The sequence below is a fragment of the Periplaneta americana genome, chromosome 2, assembly GCF_040183065.1.
Source record: "Periplaneta americana isolate PAMFEO1 chromosome 2, P.americana_PAMFEO1_priV1, whole genome shotgun sequence".
NCBI lineage: Eukaryota > Metazoa > Arthropoda > Insecta > Blattodea > Blattidae > Periplaneta > Periplaneta americana.
In genome coordinates this window covers 111,912,635-111,922,854 of record NC_091118.1, presented here as the reverse complement: position 1 = coordinate 111,922,854, position 10,220 = coordinate 111,912,635, and the positions used below count along the sequence as shown (strand labels likewise).

Genomic DNA, 10,220 nt, shown 5'->3' with positions numbered 1-10,220 from the left:
CTCGTTTTAAAATTGTGTGCTAACAGGTTTAAAACGAAACATACTGACGGTATAGCTTCAGTTTATGATCTGTGGTCGTCATATTGATGCAGTGAAACTATGGCAATTGTGCAAAATAAACGAAAAGACTTAAAACATTAAAGATAAACTTTCAGTAATTGAACGCTATGACAAATTACCGAAAATGAGTGAACGCAATGCAGCAGTGCAGTTACAAATTTCACAGCTATTTTTCTGCAAGCTGTTAAAAAGACCGAGCCAGTATCCTGAGAGCGGCAAAGGAAAACGGAAGTTTATACTGTAAGCGGAATCGAGATGGGAAAGACAGTCAGGTGGAGTCAGCTTTGAAAGTATGGTTTACCGATGTTGATATACAACATGCTCGTGTTGATGGGTCCCTCATGCGACAAAAATCGGAGGAACTTGCTAAGAAAGATGGGAAAAGACGATTTTGTAGCAACAGAAGTATGGTTTCACCGATGAAAGAAACGGGAAAGCATCGTGTACAGACGAACACATTGTGAGCAGACGATTTATTAAGTGCTGATAATGTAATTTTGTCCTCCAGTTTTATATTGTATTAAAGTGTAAGCCTACTTGATTTTAGTGAAAGCAAACAACTATGGACTATTTATTTAAGTACTGGTAATATAGTTTATCCTTGCAGTTTCATATTGTATTCCAAAGGAAGTCTATTGATTTTAGTGAAAGATTGACAATAGTAAACGATTTATTTAATTAGTGATAATAATACTACTACTACTACTACTACTACTAATAATGATAATAATAATAATAATAATAATAATAATAATAATAATAATAATCCGTGACGCTACAGTCCACGAAGGGCCAAGACCGACCAGCCGGCTGCTGGCCTCACTGCCACGTGTCGAAGCAGAGGTGGACGAATTTAATTGGTGATAGTATAGTTTTATATTATATTTCTATTACAGTGTATGTATTTAAGTGAATAAGTTTGTTTATGTGAGTAAGTAACTTCAGAAACTGAAAACAACTTTTTTCGGTCATTATTATCAATCTGTTAATGTTATCAGATTAGCAGAACTCCAAAGTGATTATAATAAGCGGCGTGCAATGTATTTATCGACTCTTTCAAATTGCGAAGATCATTCAGAGATTACGAAATCATTAAATGACGTTATTGGAGCAATGATGAGCAGAGAATGGCTTAGGAAAGTATTATGAGAAAATCTCTCTCTCTCTCAATCTCTTTGTCCGCCACATAGTGCGCAAATCTACAGAGGTTCGAACCTCCGCTCTCGTAGGCGAGAAACCGTCAGTTGACCGTTGTACTAGGAACTTGCTATTGTGATCAAGCTTCTTTTTTATTCATTCACTGAGTTCTCTATTATTTCCGTAACATTGTGTCGTTGACCTGAATAACTCTAACTTGAAGATGCTGTTTATGAAATCGTCATATTGAACTTCAAAGATTGGTCTTATACTTTCTTACCTCTATGGGAGGGACATGTTTAAAATTGATCACTTAATTACTCAATTGGCCTTCCTCTTGATCTTATGCCATTATCTTGATATAAATTAATAGCATAGGATATGTTTCAGGTGGTTCATTTTGACATGGTTGTGCTATTTTGATCGGTAATCATATTATGTGTATTTTATTCAACAAAATACTCATATTGTGCTCTTCATGGTACTGTGAAGTAAGAACTACAACACTAAGATATTCATTTTCAAATTCAATTGAAATAAAATTCAAGTTTTGAGATCCTCTAAATAATCTTTTAACTACTTTTCGCGATACGTATATACGTTTGGATAGAATAATACGTGATACAATAGCATATTTAACTTTGTCTTTAATACTCTTATTTTTTAATAAGCTATTTAACGACGCAGTATCAACAGTGCTGTTATCTAGCGCCGATAGAATTGGTAATAGATGGTATTCGGCGATATGAGTCCGAGAATTCACCATGTAAGTTAGCCTACTTGAAATTAGCTTTACAGTTGGGGAGGACCTTGGAGAAAAAAAACAACCAGGTAATCGGTTCAAGCGGATTCGAACCCACGTTCGAGCGCAGCCTCGAAACAAAAGGCCAGTTCGCTATTCCTGAGGTGGATAATAATGCTTTTGTAAGTGTATGCACCTACTCGCTAGTTTTTGGTAGTCATGAAAGGCGTGTTTTTAATTTACGGAAAGCGCGATAGGTTACCGGATGAGACAAGACGCATATGCATGTTTCATGCGAATGTAAGTGATTTTGGTCATGTTTTGATGCGAAATTTAAACCACTCTGTAAATCGTTACAGTTTAAACGATAAAATCGAAAAATGAAGCATTTTTGTTATTTAATTTTGAGAAACAACATTGCAATGTAATTATTGCCGTCACTGCCTTACTTAGTTACAAATGGTTTTTAAGGAACCCGCAGGTTCATTGCCGCCCTCACATAAGCCCGCCATCGGTCCCTATCCTGAGCAAGATTAATCCAGTCTCCATCATATCCCACCTCCCTCAAATCCATTTTAATATTATTCTCCCATCTACGTCTCGGCCTCCCCAAAGGTCTTTTTCCCTCCTGCCTCCCAACTAACACACTATATGCCTTTATGAATTCGCCCATACTTGCTACATGCCCTGTCCATCTAAACGTCTGGATTTAATGTTCCTAATTATGTCAGGTGAATAATACAATGCGTGCAGTTCTGCGTTGTGTGACTTTCTCCATTCTCCTGTAACTTCATCCCTTTTAGCCCCAAATATTTTCCTAAGAACCTTATTCTCAAATACCCTTAATCTCTGTTTCTCTCTTAAAGTGAGAGTCCAGATTTCACAACCATACAGAAGAACCGGTAATATAACTGTTTTATAAATTGAAGAGTCCACTGCAAGAATGATGGATGTCACTTTCTTGTCAAAAATGAACGAATACTGTCAATGCATAGCTTAAGACATATAGAATGTACATAGAGAGTTATATGGCATTAACACTGATAGTCATTGTCCAGTAATGATCGGAAAATCTCAGTTAAGCATTGAGCGCTAAGCATTTCAAACTTTCAATTGCTTCTCCTGCAAAAATGTATTCCAAATGACATCCATCATTCTTGCAGTGGACACTTCAATTGTAACTTTCAGACTTTTTGACAGAAGACTAGATGACAAAAGCTTCTCAACCGAATAATAACAGACACTTTCCATATTTATTCTGCGTTTAATTTCCTCCCGACTGTCATTTATATTTCTTACTGTTGCTCCAAGATATTTGAATTTTTCCACCTCTTCGAAAGATAAATTTCCAATTTTTATATTTCCATTTCGTAGAATATTCTGGTCACGAGACATAATCATATACTTCGTCTTTTCGGGGTTTACTTCCAAACCTATCGCTTTACTTGCTTCAAGTAAAATTTTCATTGAATTTACACGAGTAAGGTCAAATTCAACAGTGTTCATAAATGAGATATTAAGCATACAAAGAAATAATTTATTACAGTTGTAAGAACACTTTTGTTATTACAGTTGTATGAACACAAAAGTGTTCATACAGCTGTAATAAATTATTTCTTTGTATGCTTAATATAAAATTTTCGTGTTTTCCCTAATCGTTTGTGGATTTTCTCCTAACATATTCACGTCATAGACAAGAAGCTGATGTAACCTGTTCAATTCCAAACCCTCTCTGTTATTCTGAACTTTTCTAATGGGATATTCTAGAGCAAAGTTAAACAGTAAGGGTGATAGTGCATCTCCATGGTTTAGCTCACAGTGAATTGGAAAAGAATCAGACAGAAGCTGGCCTATACGGACTGTGCTGTAATTTTCATTGAGACACATTTTAATTAATCGAACTAATTTCTTGGAAATATCAAATTTAATAAGACTCTTAACCGAGTCATATGCTTTTTTAAAATCTATGAATACCTGACGTACTGTACCCTTATACTCCCATTTTTCTCCAATATCTGTCGAATACAAAAAATATGATCAATAGTCGATCTATTACGCCTAAAACCATACTGATGATCCCCAATAATTTCATCTACATATGGAGTTAATCTTATCAAAAGAATTTTGGACAAAATTTTGTACGACATTAACAAAAGTGATATTCCTCGAACGTTACTACAGTTAGTCTTGTCTCCTTTATTAAAAATAGGTGCATTTATGGACTCCTTCCATTGTTCTGGTACAATTTGCTTCTCCCAAATAGCAAGTACAACATTTTATAAATTTCGCTAGTTAATGCGTTTCCACCCTCTTGTATTAATTCTGCTAGAATTTGATCTCACTGAACAAAATTAATGCTTGAGTTTTTTTCTGATTCAACAGGGAGATAGAACTTTGGGCTAGTTATTATATTATCTTTATGAAACAGAAGGAGTCTATTTGTAAAATGGCGTTGAAAAGTAGTGAAGTTGGAACGACCATCTGAAGTAAGAACATCTTTTCATGCGTGTGAATATTACACTCATGATACGTGATAATAGCATTCTGGTGTGCAAATTTTTAAATTTAAGATTTGTGTGAGACTGTCAAAATTTGTTCGGGGAGGGGGAAGAAATAAAGAGCAGTTGCTCTTTTGAAATGAAGGTTAAAAAGTAGCAAGGTGAATTTCATTATTGGACGTCACAGATGTGTTAAATAAGGTAAATTTAGCAAAATATGTACATAAATATGTATGCCATATTATTTTATATGCGTAGAAATTAGTTTTCAAATACATTAGACCTATATTAAATTTGACATTGCGAAATATATTGTGTCTTATCACAAATACTTGCGATAGCTACCTTCTTTCGTATGATACTACGATATTGTCGCAAAAATGTGGTATTTGTAACACCTAACAAGTTTTTAGAACTTTTTATGCCAAATTGAAATAATTATCGCCATATGAATATGGATCTGGTAATCGTAGAGCAGATCTAATATGTACTTACTTTTACACCAAATTGCATTAAATATCGCCATATGAATATGGATCTGGTGATCATAGAGCTGGTCTAAAATTTACTTATTGAAGGTCTACTAGCAGGTTGTGAGATTCTTCATTTGAGGATCGGTACTCTTCTTTCTCCTTGGTCCACTTTTTTCTCTTCGTTTAATAGTTTGGTATTCTAGAATTTTCTTTGGGATCCGTCTTTGAAATTCTGTTAAAATGTATCGAAACATTAACCTCTCCACCGCAACTCTTCGTTTTTTTCTTATACCCCTCTATTTTATACCAGTTTGTAGGCTATTTTACAACTTTAACTGAGCGTAAATGTAAAATAATGCCGCATTACAGTTGTTTCAAGCATTAAAAAAAGTATTGGTTTTGTATGTACACTTGGCGGCAAAAAGAATGGGCCGACTCTTGGTCGATAGAAATGCTAAGTTCTATCACGCGGTTCACTCGTGTAAACGTAACCCACTGCAAGGCATTGCTGTGGTGTCTCTTCATTGAAAGTCGTCCGTCTATAATGTAGTGAACTTTACGAGCAGTGTGTGACCCAGTGGTAAGAAGTCTGACATCCGTACTAGAGGTTGTGAGTTCGCCTCCCAGTACGGTAAAGTTATTATTATTTTTTTAATTTTAACTTTTACTAAATTTATTAGTTTAAATGTGAAATGGCATTTGTTAACAAACTTCGTTATGCCTGCCTTGTAAACATATTATTGCCCTTCACCTGTGGGCTATTAATAGGTGAGACCTGGCCTGTATAAACAAAAATACTTGTTTCACATCCTAAAAAATCGGATGCATATCAAACACAAATAAATAATTAAATTAAAAAACAAACAATTTTTCAATATATTAACAAAACAAGGCCTGTGGTGGGGACTAGTATCTCGTCCACAAACCACCTGCGTCAACAACTGCCCTCATTCTGCGCGGCATGGAGTCCACAAGATTATGGAACAGGTCTAAATTCTTGGCCATCTCCTCCCACGCATCTAGAACTCTGTCCCACAATTCCTCAGGTGTCCGAACGGGTGGTTGTTCTGCCCAATTAGAGCGTAGGATCCTTTTGACTGCAGCCCACAAATTTTGAATAAGATTCATATCTGGTGAATTTGGAGGTCAGTCGACATCACGCCTCCTCGTAAACCATCTTTTAATCCGGTTGGCGGTGTGTATCGGATGATTATCGTGCTAGAAGAAAAGTGTTCCTTCTGGATATCGTTTTCCGTTGTATTAACAGATAGCAATATTGCTTCAAAAAGGAGGGAGGTTTATTATTTATTAGAGTTTGAGCATATTCTAAGAGATATCGCCACATAATTATAGCTTTGCGAGACACATATGATGGCAAACTTGTAATTAAAAAAAGAAGATTGGGGGAGATTCGAACCTTTAGCTACTACTATCAACTTGTTCAATAGACCAATGCCGTAACGACTTACGCTATTGTGACTTGTTAGTATCAGTTCGGCATAATACATGGTTTTCCTTTTCGTATTCGCTCCGGTTGATTTTATATTTATCAATTTTATTATTATTTCACTCTTCAAGGGCCCTGATGTATCTAGAATCAACCCGCCATTCGATTTTATTACATATTTTAGACTCTTAAACAAAATACAGCAAATTTAAATGGTTTAATATGTGTTATCTAGTGAACTACGGCTTTGACGAGACGAGCATGCGCAATGTATGTCTCTGGAACTTAGAAATTGTCGGCCGGCCCATTCTTTTTGCCGCTAAGTGTACCTTCAACTTTTTTGCACGCAAGAGTGTAAGCAAACAGTAATATTTTAGAGCTGAATATTGAATATTTGGTGAAAAATTCCTAATTTTAAATGTGACTTCACCAACGGACGTAAAGTACGTATCAAACGTGTCGCGATAACTTCAGTACGAGTATTATTATTTTACTCACATGTAACAATATGGTAATTGAGGTTGTTTGTTGTTGTTTAGTCAACTGTCCGAATACAGGTCTGAACCTCATAAGTGATACCAATAAGGCATCACTCATGAGGCAATTAAGCCAGGAGATAATGGGGTAGGAGTTAAAGTATCATTATTCAGAATGTCTTGTGAGCTAAGATCACAGGCATCTAAATTTGTGAGACCATCGTACGCAACAAGTCTGACAATTGATGCATTTTCAATTTTCGTTCTTTTTCTGTGTTCTTTCAAATTTATAATCGTTTTACTCTATAGACCGTTGTATGAATTTAGTTCGCATTTATGGAGGAAGTGATGCCATGAAAATATGCAATTAAATTTTACTGTAATAGTAACTGCAAATAAGCCTAGAATGTAGGAAATATTCTCGTTTACATCGCGCCATTAGAATGGGGAACAGCTCCGTATTTCTAAAATCCATGAATCTGATTCTTAGAATCCACAGGGTGATTCAGGAGGAAAAGACAGTACTTTGAGGGGTGACACTATGGGTGATTGTAAAGGAAAAACGTTATATAAATATATGTCTTGTTCTCAACGGTTTTGGAGAAACCCAATCGAAACATTGAGGAACGGGAACAAGGCAGATGATAGTAAATTAAGAGATTGTTACCTGTATATTGTGTTTAATTGTTTATTTCTCTCCACATATATTTAAAATGCCACGTTCAACCTCGGTGCACTCGTGTTGCCAGATGCCGTATTGCTAATTTGAGCTGATTAGGACATTCCTTAATATGGTCACAAGTATTTAAAACGCTGACAAGCAATTGCTGCCTTGTTTTCATTTTGCGCTTGTAGACTTCGCTCTTTTGCCAACTCCCACAAATGATAATCTGAAGGTGTAAGGTAAAGTGACCTCTTTGACCAAGAAGTGACATCACGCAACCGATTCAACGCACAGGAGTCTTATCTTGTTGAAATTACATACCAGCCTGTGTTGCCAAAGGAATAACCTCCAACTATTCTGGTAATCCTGTACATTTTGCAGGATCTCAAGATACTGTGCTCCGTGAAAACGGTTGTTTAAAACAACTGGACGAGTGAGATGATTATCAATAATACCACACCGCATGTTAACAGTGAAACGACTTTATCATTATTTATTATGACATTATGGCTGCAAATGAAAAGAAGGAAAGATTATATTCTCAACAAAAATATCTTCCGTGGCATAAACAAAACAACTTACTGGTGTCTACCGTAGAAAATTCAAACAATTAAAAGTTAAAAAAACAAAACAAAAAGCCACGATTAAATATTTAGTCCATCTTCCTCCCATCTCGATCACATCTTGCAGTCCAGTGGGCATGGAATCGACTAATCTTTCCAGTTCTCAGCCACGACATCCCAGGCATCCTGAACGAGCTTCCACAAATAATCAGGACGTTTTGGAGGGGGGATTGGGCCAATTTTTCCGCATATGCTGCTTTACTTGTGCCCCCTCAGCTAGTTAGAAGAACGTCAGAATTTAGATGTCAACGTCTCAGGTTTAAATTCTCGTCACTCCTCTTCATTTTGTTCGTTACAGGATCGTATAATGTAATCATATAAGAAGTAAAAGTCCCGCGCCGTGGCGTCGTGGGCTAAGGCATCCTGTCTAGGACTCGCGTTACGGAATGCGCGCTGGTTCGAATCCCCATGGGGGAAGACATTTTCTCATGAAATTTCTGCCAGTGTATGGGACGGATGCCCACCCAGCATCGTCATGCACTTGGGGAGCTACGATAGGTAGCGAAAATCCGGTTTCGCAGACCAGCTATAACGGCTGAGGGATCATCATGCTAACCACACGATACCTCCAGTCTGGTTGGATGATCGTCCACCTCTGCTTCGGCATGTGGACGTGAGGCCAGCAGCCGGCTGGTCGGTCTTGGCCCTATTGTTTCAAATCTGACATTAAAAATATATTATTTATTTCGCTAAAAAACAATAACAGAATATAAATGATAATTTGAATGTTATTTATATCGCTGAAGAAGATAACAAAATACAAATGATATATCGCTAACTTAACGATAACAAAATAAAATAACTTAAATATTATTTATAACACTAAAGAATGATAACAGAATATAAATGATAACTTGAGTATTGTTTATATCGCTAAAGAACGATAACAAAATAAAATGATAACTTGAATAACTTATCATTTATAACGCTAGCTTGAATATCATTTATAACGCTAAAGAACGATAACAGAGTGTAAATGATAACTTGAATATTATTTATATCATTAAAGGACGATAAGAGGATATAAATGATTATATTATCCACTGAGTTTTTCTCTTTAGCTAAGGAGACTTCGATTTTTTTCGCCTGTAGTTAAGTGCCTTATGTGTGATCCTTTGAGGACGTTTCCGTTTGTGTGAAGGTGTGACAGAAAATGAACTTAGAACAGTATTAGTTCGTCAGACAGTGAGATGTTATCATTCTCGTTAGCACCCTTTTCGTTTGAGTATGCCTACGCCTATGTGAAAGTTGTTGTCTGTCAGAAAGGCTGGTGTCATTGGCTCAGAAAGTATGTAATCCTTTCTAGGTACAAGAGATATTTTGTTCATTCAGAATTTTGCTGTCATTCCCAGAATGACATACGGATAGAAGCGATGTAATTTTTTTAATTGGTTATTTTACGACGCTTTATCAACTTCTATGATTATCTAGAGCGTATTCCGAATCTCACCGGTGAGCAATCCGTTGGCATCACGGTGTTCCGAATTCCACCGATGACGTCATTGATGCTCCACCGGTGTCGCACCGGTGCCGTCAACTTGCAGAGGTGGTGGCAGTCTCCATCAGCCGCCATCAGTGAATCTGATTGGTTCTTGTATAGGGCGGGAATTAGCAAACGAATAACATCGTGCACTGTTGTGTCATGGCGGTGTGTTCTGCTTTAGTTCTGCTGTATTGTTTGTAATGAGCACAACGTAAAAACAATATGTTAATGGCTTATGAGCGAACATGTCAACGGACCCGTTATTACTACCGGTTCAAGAAATAAATTGTTTATGCTATCTTTTCTTTGAACGAGATGGGAGTACGAAAATTTCGCAAAATTTTGCTAGCGTAGCACAGACAACAACTTGTTCAGTCGCCATGACAGCCATCGATCCTTCCAGCAGTTTTGTTCCTTATTTCGCTGCAACGTGACGTCATTGATGCCACCGGACCGATGAGATTCGGAATACGCTGCTAGTGCCTGAATGAGATGAAGATGATAATGCCAGCGAAATGAGTCCGGGATTCAGCGCCGAAAGTTACCCAACATTTACTCTTAATGGGTTGAGGGAAAACCCCGGCAAAAGACCTCAACCAGGTAACTTGTCCCAACCA

At 36.8% G+C, this 10,220-nt stretch overlaps 1 protein-coding gene across 1 annotated transcript in view; it reads left to right on the top strand.

Annotated features, from left to right (window-relative positions):
- The window catches only part of LOC138694505 (phosphatidylserine lipase ABHD16A), a 93,353-nt gene that overhangs the window by 63,210 nt on the left and 19,923 nt on the right, over nucleotides 1–10,220 (top strand). The gene's annotated exons all lie outside the window — the stretch shown is intronic.